This window comes from Camelina sativa, chromosome 2, assembly GCF_030686135.1.
Source record: "Camelina sativa cultivar CO46 ecotype springtype chromosome 2, ASM3068613v1".
NCBI classification, from domain to species: Eukaryota; Viridiplantae; Streptophyta; class Magnoliopsida; order Brassicales; family Brassicaceae; genus Camelina; species Camelina sativa.
Window position 1 is genome coordinate 5393156 of NC_141881.1, and position 12303 is coordinate 5405458.

The window sequence follows — 12303 nt, forward strand, 5'->3', positions numbered from 1 at the left end:
CTCTTTTGGACCCGATTATCATCAATGCACAACGACTACTTCCTAATCTATTCTTGTGCATATTCGAGTTTCCACAAGTACCTAAGAAGCTTCCAAGACGTCACCATTTTCTCCCCAAGTTAACGAGATACAAGACACATCTTCTTGCCTTAATTTGGACTGATTCTACATTTAATGGTCCAATGATCATATTTTCATTAATTGTTGTGATTTCTTTCTTGTTTTAGAACACTAGAACGTGTAGTTGAGCCAATATATGCTCATTAGTTTGTTCATTGTAATTTACCCTTGATCATTTTTAAAGTAATAGAAACATTTTCTTCTTTACAAAGTTTGAGTCTTTGTATTGCTTGTTCTTTAGTTCTTTGTGAGTGATTCACTTAGTACTCTAGAATCATGCGGATTGAGTGTGTTGAGTGATTCAACATCTTTCATTCGTTCATTGATCGAGTGAGTCGATTATCCCACTGATTGAGCAAGTCAATCACCCATCTATCCATCGTACCACCCCTTGATTCACGAGAGAGTGCCTCAGAGCCAGCTCGTGAATTCCACCTTCCGCAAGTTAAGCTTGGAATTTCTTGATCCTTGTGTGATCTTAAGTTGGAGTGATTACAATCTTATATCATGTTGTAAAACCTTTTAAAATATTGTAAAATTCTTTAAAAAATCATATGTACTCATTATAATACCGTTTAAAAACATTGTAAAAGTCTATAAATTTTTACAAAAAAATCCTGAATATCATTTTTGAACCTTGCAAACTTTGTCACGTAAGCTTACAATATTTGTTTACCAAACAATATTAATAATAATATATTTTCCAGCCTACAAAATAAAAAAACTAAATGAAATGTTGTTGAAAGAAACAAATTATGGATTTTCCTCGAAGTATTTGTCCCTGACCATCTGCAAAAGAAAAGAAAAATTAAAGTTAAAACTAAATAACAGTAAAATGTGCAATAAATATAACAAAAGTCGAGGTTCACTAACCTTTAATGTTAAAAACATTCGGGTACCGAGGTATCTCATTTGTGGAGAAACTTCTTTAGGAATTTTGTCAGGATGAAGAATTAACATTGCCTTCCTTGCTACTTTACTTCTATCTTCTCTAGTTACCAAATCGAAGTACTAGACTCTTTTCCACTTATTCCCTGGCCAAAGCAACTACAATGTAGAACATCCAAATTTTGTTAGTATTTAACGCCTATGATAACAAGTATATGATTTTTTCAAACTTACTTTTTCCACTGACGAAAGCATAAATTTATGTCCCCGAGCAAAGCCCAACGTCTTACATCTGTCTCGATTTGTTTCATTTCTTCGTCACTTATATTTCTCTCCTGCGTAGAAGGTGTTTGCACTAATACAAACATAAGAAAAAATATTATATGTCATTTTCAAAGGGGCAAATCATCTATAATAAAAAATTCAACAACTTACAAATGCTCATTTCCGGGCTGGTGTCTTGTTGTTGAGTGGGAGCTTCTTGTTGGCTGGTGTCTTCTTGTTGAGTGGGAGCTTCTTGTTTGCTGGTGTCTTCTTGTTTAGTGGGAGCTTCTTGTTGGCTTGTGTCTTCTTGATGAGTGGGAGCTGCTTGTTGGCTTGGATCTACATTAGTATCTGAAAGATTAATACACTCTTCGTCATCTGATATAAAAATGTACGCTTCTTGTTGGCTTGAGTCTACATCATCAGCACTGTTATGCTTCTCATCCTGCATAAATAATTATATTTTTATTAACCATATGTAAATGATTTTCAAATATGTTTTTACAAGGTTTTTAAAATTAGTCGATAAATACCTTATTCATATCCTCATCTTGTGTATCATTTTCATTAGTATCCTGGTTATTTTCCTCAGCTACCTATAAATATCATCAATATATAATGCTACATGTAGAGCTTTAATGTTCTTTTAAATCAGCTAGAAAACCATTTAAAATGTTTGTAAAATTTGTTTAAAATTATTTAAAACACTAGCAAAACCTTAGAAAATGATTATACGACTTGTTAAAAACTCTTTAAAACACTTTTAAAACAATTTAATGATTTATGTTTCATGGTTTTAAATGGAATTAATGTTTTTTTTTTCACTTACAAATTCACTTGGAGAAGCTGGCATTTCCTTGTCTTCAAAATCGGTGGCAGAGGCTGGTACTTCCTCTTCTTCAAAAGCAGTAGCAGATGTTGGTACTTCCTCTTCTTGAAAAGCAGTGGCAGAGGCTGGTACTTCCTCTTCTTGAAAAGCAGTGGCAGAGGCTGGTACTTCGTCTTCTTCAAAAGCAGTAGCAGATGCTAGTACTTCCTCTTCTTCAAATGCCTTTGATTCCCACTGTGGTGTTGCAGCAGCAGTGGTGATCTCCACATGATTCTATAGTCTCACTATTCTGTTGTGAAAATCATGTCAATTTTTCCACTACAAGATTTTTTTTTTTGTTATTTTAATTTTCAACTTTTGGACCTGCAAGTTCTCCTTCTACAACTTTGACTTTGTTCCCCTTCTACAACTTTAATCCATCCTTGAATCCATTCCCCCTTAGTCATCCTATGGCCTTGGATTACAAGTTTAAAAAACTTCATCAAAATCTTTGTCTTCATCATTCGGTGGCATAACCAAATGGTTATATTCATCGAGGTCACCAACAATATTTTTCACTTCAACCTGCAGAGATAAATCGATTCATATTAAATCTCAAAAGTCTTATACAGATATTGTAAAACCTTTTTGATATGATAATGGGAAGCAATGAGGATGATCAAGTGGAAGCTGAGCTTGTTCCTAAGGATGCTATGCTTGTACCTGTTGGACCAATGACAAGAGCAAGGACCAAACATCTTGCTGGAGCTGTTGATTTGACATTTGAAGATATTTGGAGCAAAGAGAACATGAGAATTTCTATTGGGGATGATATCTATCAAGTCCAGCCCACTTTGAGCCTAATACAAGCCCAAAATAATCACTGTATTTTGTGGTCAAAAATAAGTGACGAAAATAAGAGATACATGCACCAAAAGTCACTTTGGAGGAAAGAAACATGCACCAAGAGTTGGGTCTTTATTCAACTATCTATCTTTATTGTCTTTTAGTTTCAAGAATAATTAATACATGGCTTTGTTACCAAGTTTTTCTATCCCTATATAAACACATGTAATCTCATTTGAGAAATCATTCAATCAAGAAGTCTTTTATCTTTTATTTGAGAGTGGTAAAATCCTTTGTTCCTTTTGGAACTTGTTCTTTCTCCTTGGTGGGTTACATCAAAAAGTTCTCCTTGGTGGGTTACATTAAAGAGTTTTGGTATATCAAGTGATTCCGCCGCACTTGACGTTGCCACTCATTAGCTGAGGATTGAAGAGTCGTTACAAGAGAGTCTAGGGCACAAGGAATTTTGGGATTCGTCTCACGCCTTGTCATCTGTCTCCGCGAAGCTTCTATCTAAAGTTCCACTGCCCATCTTTGTTTGGTTTTTTTTAAGAGAGTTTGGGGCATAAAGATTTTCGAGTTCATCTCACGCCTTATCATTCAGCTTCGCGAACCTTCAGAGTTCTAGGAATATCAGTCTACCTACCTTAGAGCGTCGATTCCTTTGGAGAATCACATCAAGTGGTATCCGAGCCTGCTCAAGGACTTTTTGTATTCTTCTAATCAGAATCTTTCATCTTCTCATCTATCCATCTTTTCGTCTTCTTTCTTTCATTTTATCTTTTCATCTTCTTTCTTTCATCGTTTATCTTTTCATCTTCTTTCTTTCGCCTCCTATCTTTTTCATCTTCTATCTTTTTTTTTATTTAATTTTGTAAAAAAAAAAAGAAAAAAAAAGAAAAAAAAAAGAAAAAAAAAAAGAAAAAAAAAGGAAGAACCCGTTCTACTCTTCAAAAAAAAAAAACCTGTTCTAATTCTTTCCATCTATCTATTCCATTATAATTCTTCTATTTGGGTAACAAGTTACTGGAACACTTTGGTATCTCATTGAGTTGAGTGGGATTAGTTCTATTGGAACATTGGAGGAAACCACTACTGTGAGGAAATTTTGAGAGATTGAGTGAAACACTTAGTGAGATATTTTACTACTAATCGTTTGTTCAGTTATGTAGGGAAAATGTCTTCTGATGAAGGTGATAACTCCGGAAACAACAACCCTAGAAGAGAAGGGGTAGCAGGTCTTTCGCCTATCCAAATGCAGGCCTTGACGGGACATTTCACTTAGTTGTTTTGCACTGAAATGGAGGCTATGCACCAGCGGATTGATAGAGGGCATCAGCCTCAACAACTTGAAGAGGAACCCAATCAGAGGGGCAGAGATCGACTTAGGCGTAACCGAAATAAAGAAGACGACTACTACAGCCAAAGAGGCAATTCCTCTAGTGAGGGACAAAGGCGTCCAAGACAAAACAGAGAGGCTAGAGGGAGAAACGATGATGATTTGAGAGGAATCAAGTTACCACCATTCTATGGAAAGAATGATCCAGATGCTTACTTGGAGTGGGAAAAGGAAATGGAGTTAGTCTTTAGGTGTCAAGACTATTCGGACCACAAGAAGGTTCAAGTGGCTCCTACAGAGTTTTATGATTATGCGATAAATTGGTGGGATCAACTGGTTACTAGTAGGATGCGCCGACGAGTCCAGCCGGTTGACTCATGGAATGAGTTAAAAGCAGTTATGAGAAAGAGGTTTGTGCCCAGTGATAACTCTCTAATTTACATGTTTTAAGCATCTTTTTAATTCATATTTTGCATTATTTATACCCTAACCATAGCATTTTTAGGTCATTAACTGTAGAAATTTGCATTTAGACCATTTAGGGTGTTGCATTCTTGCATTTGCACATTTTGGATAAAAACAGGTGCTTTAGAGCCTAAAATGGGGAGAAACAAGGTCAAATCCGAGCATGTACCCGAAGGAGCTATTGAGCAGGAAGAACAGTTCGAACCCCAACCCGATCGAGGAGGATCCAAGAGAAGGAAGAACAACCCGAAGACCTATTCGAGGAGTAACCCGACCACATCCTCTTGCACCGCATCGAGCAGACCCTCGGGCAGGACTGGGCAGCTAGGCTAAAAGGGTTTCCATATATAATTACCCCCTCTTCTTCCTCTCGCCTAGCACGCCGCATACACTCAACACAGAGAGCGAGAGCTTGTGAGAGAGATCTTGAGCGACTCAAACACTTTTTCAATTTTGTTAGGATTTATTTTACATTTCTTTTGCTATCCTTTTAGATTTCGATTTTGTACTCTTTTACTTCTATCTTATTTTCAATACAATGCTATTTTCGTTTATCTATGTTCTTATGTTTTCTGCAATGAAATTTGAGTAGTGAAACAAAGTTTCTAGGGATAGGATAGACAATTATGTGTTCTTGATCGGTTAGGATATCTTAGCCTGATTGTTTATGTTATATATGTTCCTTTCTAGATTGGTGTTCTTAATGCTATCAAGAGACCGAGAGGCTGGAGATTAGATCTAGGGTGTTTTGCCATCGAGAGATGTAGTTGAAATGCTTGAATCAATTAATTCTAGAGATTTACTCACTTAGCCTAAGAGATTAGATGTGTAAGGAGTTAATTGACAATAATGAATCGGTTTGTATTGCCTGCTTGGTCATGTTTCTCCAACGAGAGTTGGGTAGGGGAGTGATCAAGGTTGATTGTTTCTATCACGAGAGTTTTTTAACAAGATTTTAGAGATTCATTGTCTAGGGAATATTTGCTTGAGGCATGTAGGACATCCATACTGGTCAGGAACACTTAGGAGTCAATTACCCCATCCTTAGGAGCTTTCGCATCTTGATTGTTTACATTTTTATTCATAACTCGACCTTATACCCGAACTGGTACTCGATCACCAGCTTCGTGTACACCTTCGAGCTGTTCATACTCTTCTTGTTTACCCGATCACTCCACCCGATCCTGTACTCGAATGCTTGCATCGAGTGCTTAGGTCGTGTGGTACTGACTTGTTTATTCTCTTTTAATTATTTTAGGATTGTTAGATCAAACCCCATTTTTGCTTGGCTTGACTTGCATAGTTCTGATCATATCTCATGTGCTAGCATAACAACCATTTGGATTGATAACCCTTTGTACTACAACTGCATAGGGAACTGATACCCTGGGTGAAAATCCTGTTATCACCCAGCCACTATAACAAAGAGTTGCCTCAGAATTTGAGACGTCTAAGTCAAAGCAGCAAGAGTGTAGAGGATTACTTCCATGAGATGGAGTCTCTTATGATTAAAGCTGATATTGAAGAAGAAGGAGATGCAATGGCAGGGTTTCTAGGAGGATTGGCCAGAAATATTCAAGATCAAATGGAGTTGCAGACCTATGAAGACTTGGAAGAGATGTTGCACAAGGCGATTCTAATTGAGGAGCAACTTAAGAGGAAGAGCAGTACTCGACATGTCGCTGGTTCTAATTCAAAGCCGAGTTACTACAAGGAGGAGAAGTCAAGTTTTCGGCCTAGAACAGAATTCAAAACATATGTGGGAGCTAAGCCAAATAATGTTGGACAGGAGTCAAAAGGAAAAGCTGAGGCTACTCACACAAGGAATCGAGATATCCAATGCTTCAGATGTTATGGGATAGGACATGAGAATGGAGAGATTGATGGAGAATGGAGAGATTGAAACCGGAGAAGAGAAAGAATGTGATTCTACTTCATCTTTGGAAGAACATGAGGTTTGTGCTACAGAGGGGAAATTGTTGGTTACGCGAAGAGCTTTGGTGATGCAAGAAAAGATCCAGGAAGTACAACAACGAGAAAACTTGTTCCACACAAGGTGTTTGGTGAAGGATAAAGTGTGCAGTCTTATCATTAATGGAGGAAGCTGTACTAATGTTGCAAGCACTATTTTGGTGGAGAAGCTGAAGTTGGATACAAAGAAGCATCCCAGACCATATAATCTTTAGTGGTTGAATAACCAAAGGAATATGAAGGTTAACCAGCAAGTGTTGATTCTCTTATCCATTGGAAAGTATGAAGATGAAGTGTTGTGTGATATATTGCCCATGGAAGCAAGTCACATTCTGTTGGGAAGGCCATGGCAGTTTGATCGCAAGGTTAATCATGACGGCTACAGCAACAAACATTCTTTTGAGCACAAATGGAAGAAGATCACACTAGTTCCATTAACACCACAAGAGGTCTACAAAAATCAGCTGCAACTTGGAAAGAATAATGTGAGTAAACCCCTAAACACTAAAAACCACAAAGAAGAGAGTGAGAGTTTGAGAAAAACCCAGCTAAAGGCCTTTGAGAGTAACCTTGTGAGACAATCTAACTTCTTTGTGAGAGCAAGTGAGATTAAGAGAGCTTTATTTTTGAATCAACCTATCATTGTGCTTATGTACAATGAAACTCTCATGAGTTTGACTAATCTTGAGCCGGAACTTCCGAGCAATATTGTTTCTCTTTTGCAGGACTATGGCGATGTTTTTCCAGAAGTAAATCCAGATGGTTTGCCACCAATTTGGGGAATTGAACATCAAATAGACTTTATCCTAGGAGCTTCACTTCCTAATAGGCCAGCCTATAGAACCTATCATGTGGAGACAAAGGAGCTGCAGAAACAAGTCAGTGAGATCATGGAAAAGGGATACATTAGGGAGAGCATGAGCCAATGTGCTGTGCCGGTGTTACTTGTGCCAAAAATGGATGGTAGTTGGAGAGAGTGTGTGGATTGAAGAGCCATCAACAATATCACTGTAAAGTATCGCCACCCTATCCCTCGCTTAGATGAAATGCTAGATGAGTTACATGGGTCTTGTTTGTTTTCTAAATTTTATCTTAAGAGTGGATATCACCAAATTCGTATGAAGGAGAGTGATGAGTGAAAAACTGCATTTAAGATTAAGCATGAATTATATGAATGGCTTGTGATGCCTTTTGGGTCAACAAATGTACCTAGTACTTTTATGAGGTTAATTAATCATGTCTTGAGAGCATTCATAGGAGTTTATTGGTTGTGTATTTTGATGACATCTTGATCTACAGTCGAAGCCTAGATGAACATGTAGAGCATTTGAAAACTATTTTAGATGTTCTTAGGAAGGAACAATTGATTGCCAATTTAAAGAAATGCACTTTTTGCACAGATAACCTTGTTTTTCTAGGATTTGTTTTGAGTGCACAAGGTATTAAGGTGGACGAAGAAAAGGTAAATGCAATTCGAGAGTGGCCTAGTCCAAAGACGGTTGGTGAAGTCAGGAGTTTCCATGGTCTTGCCGGCTTCTATCGGAGATTTGTGAAGGATTTCAGCACCATTGTTGTTCCTCTCACTGAGGTTATCAAGAAAGATGTTGGATTTAAATGGGAGGCAGCACAAGAAGAAGCATTTCAACTCTTGAAACAAAAACTAACTTCTGCACCCCTTCTTTCTTTACCAGATTTTAAGAAAACTTTTCAAATTGAATGTGATGCTTCTGATGTAGGAATTGGAGCTGTTCTAATGCAAGAGAAGAAACCGATTGCTTATTTCAGTGAGAAACATGGAGGAGCAACCTTGAATTATCCAACCTATGACAAGGAGCTGTACGCCTTGGTTAGAGCGCTACAAACTTGGCAACACTATCTTTGGCCGAAGAAGTTTGTGATTCACATAGATCATGAGTCTCTAAAGCAATTGAGAGGTCAACAAAAGCTAAACAAGCGCCATGTTTGATGGGTTGAGTTCATAGAAACATTTCCATATGTCATTCAATACAAACAAGGTAACGACAATGTTGTTGTCGATGTTTTGTCAAGAAGGTATGCGCTTATCTCTACTCTTGATGCTAAGTTGTTAGGCTTTGAACAATTTAAAGAGATGTATGTTATTGATTATGAGTTCAAAGAAGATTTTCAAGCTTGTGAAAAGTTTGCTCATGGAAAATACTTTCAGCATGAAGGATTTCTATTCTATGAAAATTGTTTGTGTGTGCCTAATTGTTCTTTGAGAGATTTGCTTGTCAGGGAAGCTCATGAAGGAGGATTAATGGGACATTTTGGAGTTGCCAAAACACTTAGTGTTATGCAGGATCACTTCTACTGGCCGCATATGAAGAGAGATGTGGAAATGATTTGCGGAAGGTGTGTCACTTGCAATCAAGCCAAGTCTAAAGTACAACCCCATGGTTTGTATACTTCTTCACCCATTCCTACTAAACCTTGGACTGATGTTTCAATGAATTTTGTGTTAGGACTGCCTAGAACCAAGAGAGGTAGAGATTCTGTCTTTGTGGTTGTCGATAGATTTTCTAAAATGGCACACTTCATTCCATGTCACAAAACTAATGATGCTTCAAATGTTGTTGATTTGTTCTTTAGAGAGGTTGTTTGATTGCATGGCATGCCTAGAACTATTGTTTCTGATAGGGATACTAAGTTCGTAAGCTATTTCTGGAAAACTTTATGGTCTAAATTAGGCACTAAGTTGTTGTTTTCAACTACTTGTCATCCTCAAACTAATGGACAAACTGAAGTAGTGAATAGAACTTTGTTTACACTTTTGCGTGCTATCATTAAGAAGAACATCAAATCTTGGGAAGATTGTTTGCCTCATGTTGAGTTTGCATATAATCATTCAGTTCATTCTACTACTAAGTATTCCCCTTTCCAAATTGTTTGTGGTTTTAACCCTTTAACCCCTTTGGATCTAATACCTTTACCTTTGAGTGAAAGAGTTAGTATGGATGGGAAAAAAGCTGAACTTGTTAAGCAAATTCATGAGAAGGCACGACTCAATATTGAAGTAAGGACAAAGCAGTATGAGAAGCAAGCAAACAAAGGAAGACGCCAGCTGGTTTTTGAAGTGGGAGATATAGTATGGATACACTTAAGAAATGATCGTTTTCCAGCTGAAAGAGAGTCTAAACTGATGCCAAGGGTCGATGGTCCATTCAAAGCCATGATGAAAATCAGTGACAATGCTTACAAGCTTGATTTGCAAGGTAAATACAAAGTGAGTTCCATTTTTAATGTTTCTGATTTGGCATCATTTGTTGCAGATGGTCCGGATTTGAGGACAAATCCTTTTCAAGAGGAGGGGCATGATATGATAATGGGAAGAAATGAGGATGATCAAGTGGAAGCTGAGCTTGTTTCTGAGGATGCTATGCTTGTACATGTTGGACCAATGGCAAGAGCAAGGACCAAACAGCTTGCTGGAGCTGTTCATTTGATAATTGAAGATATATGGAGCAAAGAGAACATTGAAATTTCTATTGGGGATGATATCTATCAAGTCCAGCCCACTTTGAGCCTAATACAAGCCCAAACAAGCCGAAAATAATCACTTTATTTTGTGGTCAAAGATAAGTGACGAAAATAAGAGATACATGCACCAAAAGTCACTTTGGAGGAAGGAAACATGCACCAAGAGTTGGGTCTTCATTCAACTATCTATCTTTATTTTCTTTTAGTTTCAAGAATAATTAATACTTGGCTTTGTTACCAAGTTTTTATATCCCTATATAAATTCATGTAATCTCATTTGAGAAAATCATTTAATCAAGAAGTCTTTTATCTTTTATTTGAGAGTGGTAACTCCTTTGTTCCTTTTGGAACTTGTTCTTTCTCCTTGGTGGGTTACATCAAAATATTCTCCGTGGTGGGTTACATTAAAGAGTTTTGGTATATCAAGTGATTCCGCCGCACTTGACGTTGCCATTCATTAGCTGAGGATTTAAGAGTCGTTACAAGGGAGCCTAGGGCACAAGGAATTTATGGATTCGTCTCACGCCTTGTCATCTGTCTCCGCGAAGCTTCTATCTAAAGTTTCACCGCCTTGCTTTGTTTGGTTTGTTTTAAGAGAGTTTGGGGCATAAGGATTTTCGAGTTCATCTCATGCCTTATTATCCAGCTTCGCGAACCTTCGGAGTTCTAGGATTATCAGTCTTCCTACCTTAGAGCGTCGATTCCTTGGGAGAATCACATCACTTTTAAAACTCTTTTAAAACTCTTGTAAATCCCTTTTAAAAATATAAATTATGTTAGTAACACCATTTAAAATAGATTACAATGTGTTTTAAAACTATTGGAAAACAAAAAAAAATAGTTCTAGTAAAGTAATAGTACCTTGCCAGCCTCAAGAACAAATTTTATATCAGTGGATTTTGGCGATTTTGTCATTTGCCATTGCAAGATCAGTGGGAGATTTGATTTTGTCTTGAAATGCTTTCTCTAACACCAAATTTTTCCCGTAAATGGCGAACTGATGATAATGCCTTGGATTGCAAATGGAAAGCCAACCATACCATACTGAATCCTTGACAACATTCCCACAGTCATTTGTTTCACTCCTATCACTAAAGATTCATAAGCAATTTCACCCCAAGGATACATCAGAAATCTTCAAAACTACTGGCTCTCTGCAAATTCTTTAAGGAAATTAGAACTATTGGATTTTGTGCTATCAATATCCTCTCGACTAGTAACAAAGCACCTAATCAAATTCTTTCCTCAGGTTGTATGTCTTTTCCTTTATCTCTCAAAGTATCAAGAAGCTCTTTGCAGGTCATTTTATCATTCATCCACAAATCTTGTTTCGTTGTAACAGTACCTGATGGAACAGGCCCTACCAGAAGGCCTGTTGCAATGACGAATTTCCTTAGCGAAAATCGCATAGGTTGATCATCAAATGCAAACCAGAGCTAATTTTTCGCAGACAAATTCCTCCTCTGTAGTAAGTGATGGACCAGTTGACTCAAGAAGTTGATTTTTTCCCGTTGAACAAACTCTATAATTGGACCCAAGAAAGACTCTTCTAACTTCTTGAACTCTTCAGGTTCTATGCTTCCTTTACATTCGCCAAAACAACTTTCTCAGAAGAATATTTAGATACTCTCTTCAATGTATCGCTCTATGTGCCTGGCTTGATTATTCTTTTTGGGAAGTATATTTTCTTCGCAGAATCTTCAAAATTACTCATATTGCAAAACCTGTCAACATTGTTTACAGAGAAGAACATAGTCATGCCAGGCAGCCAGGATCGCCTTTTAAAACCCTTTTACATTTTTTAAAATCATTTAATAAATACTAAAATATAAAACTTTTTAAAGACATTTTTAAATTTTCAATCTTCGAATTTCGAATTCACCAAGACATCATAAAAATCCAAATTGAAATTTAAATTGAAGTCAAAATTAAGTTCACAACCAAACTTACAGATGAGAGAAGAAGAAACGACGAAGTAGAAGAGAGGACTGAGAGGAAAAACGAGGGAGAAGAAGAGTCCGTAATTCGACAAAGAAAATGGCAATTTGAAGTCCTCGAGTACCCAATCAGCCGACTCCTAGTCCTCAATCCAACGACTTTGTGT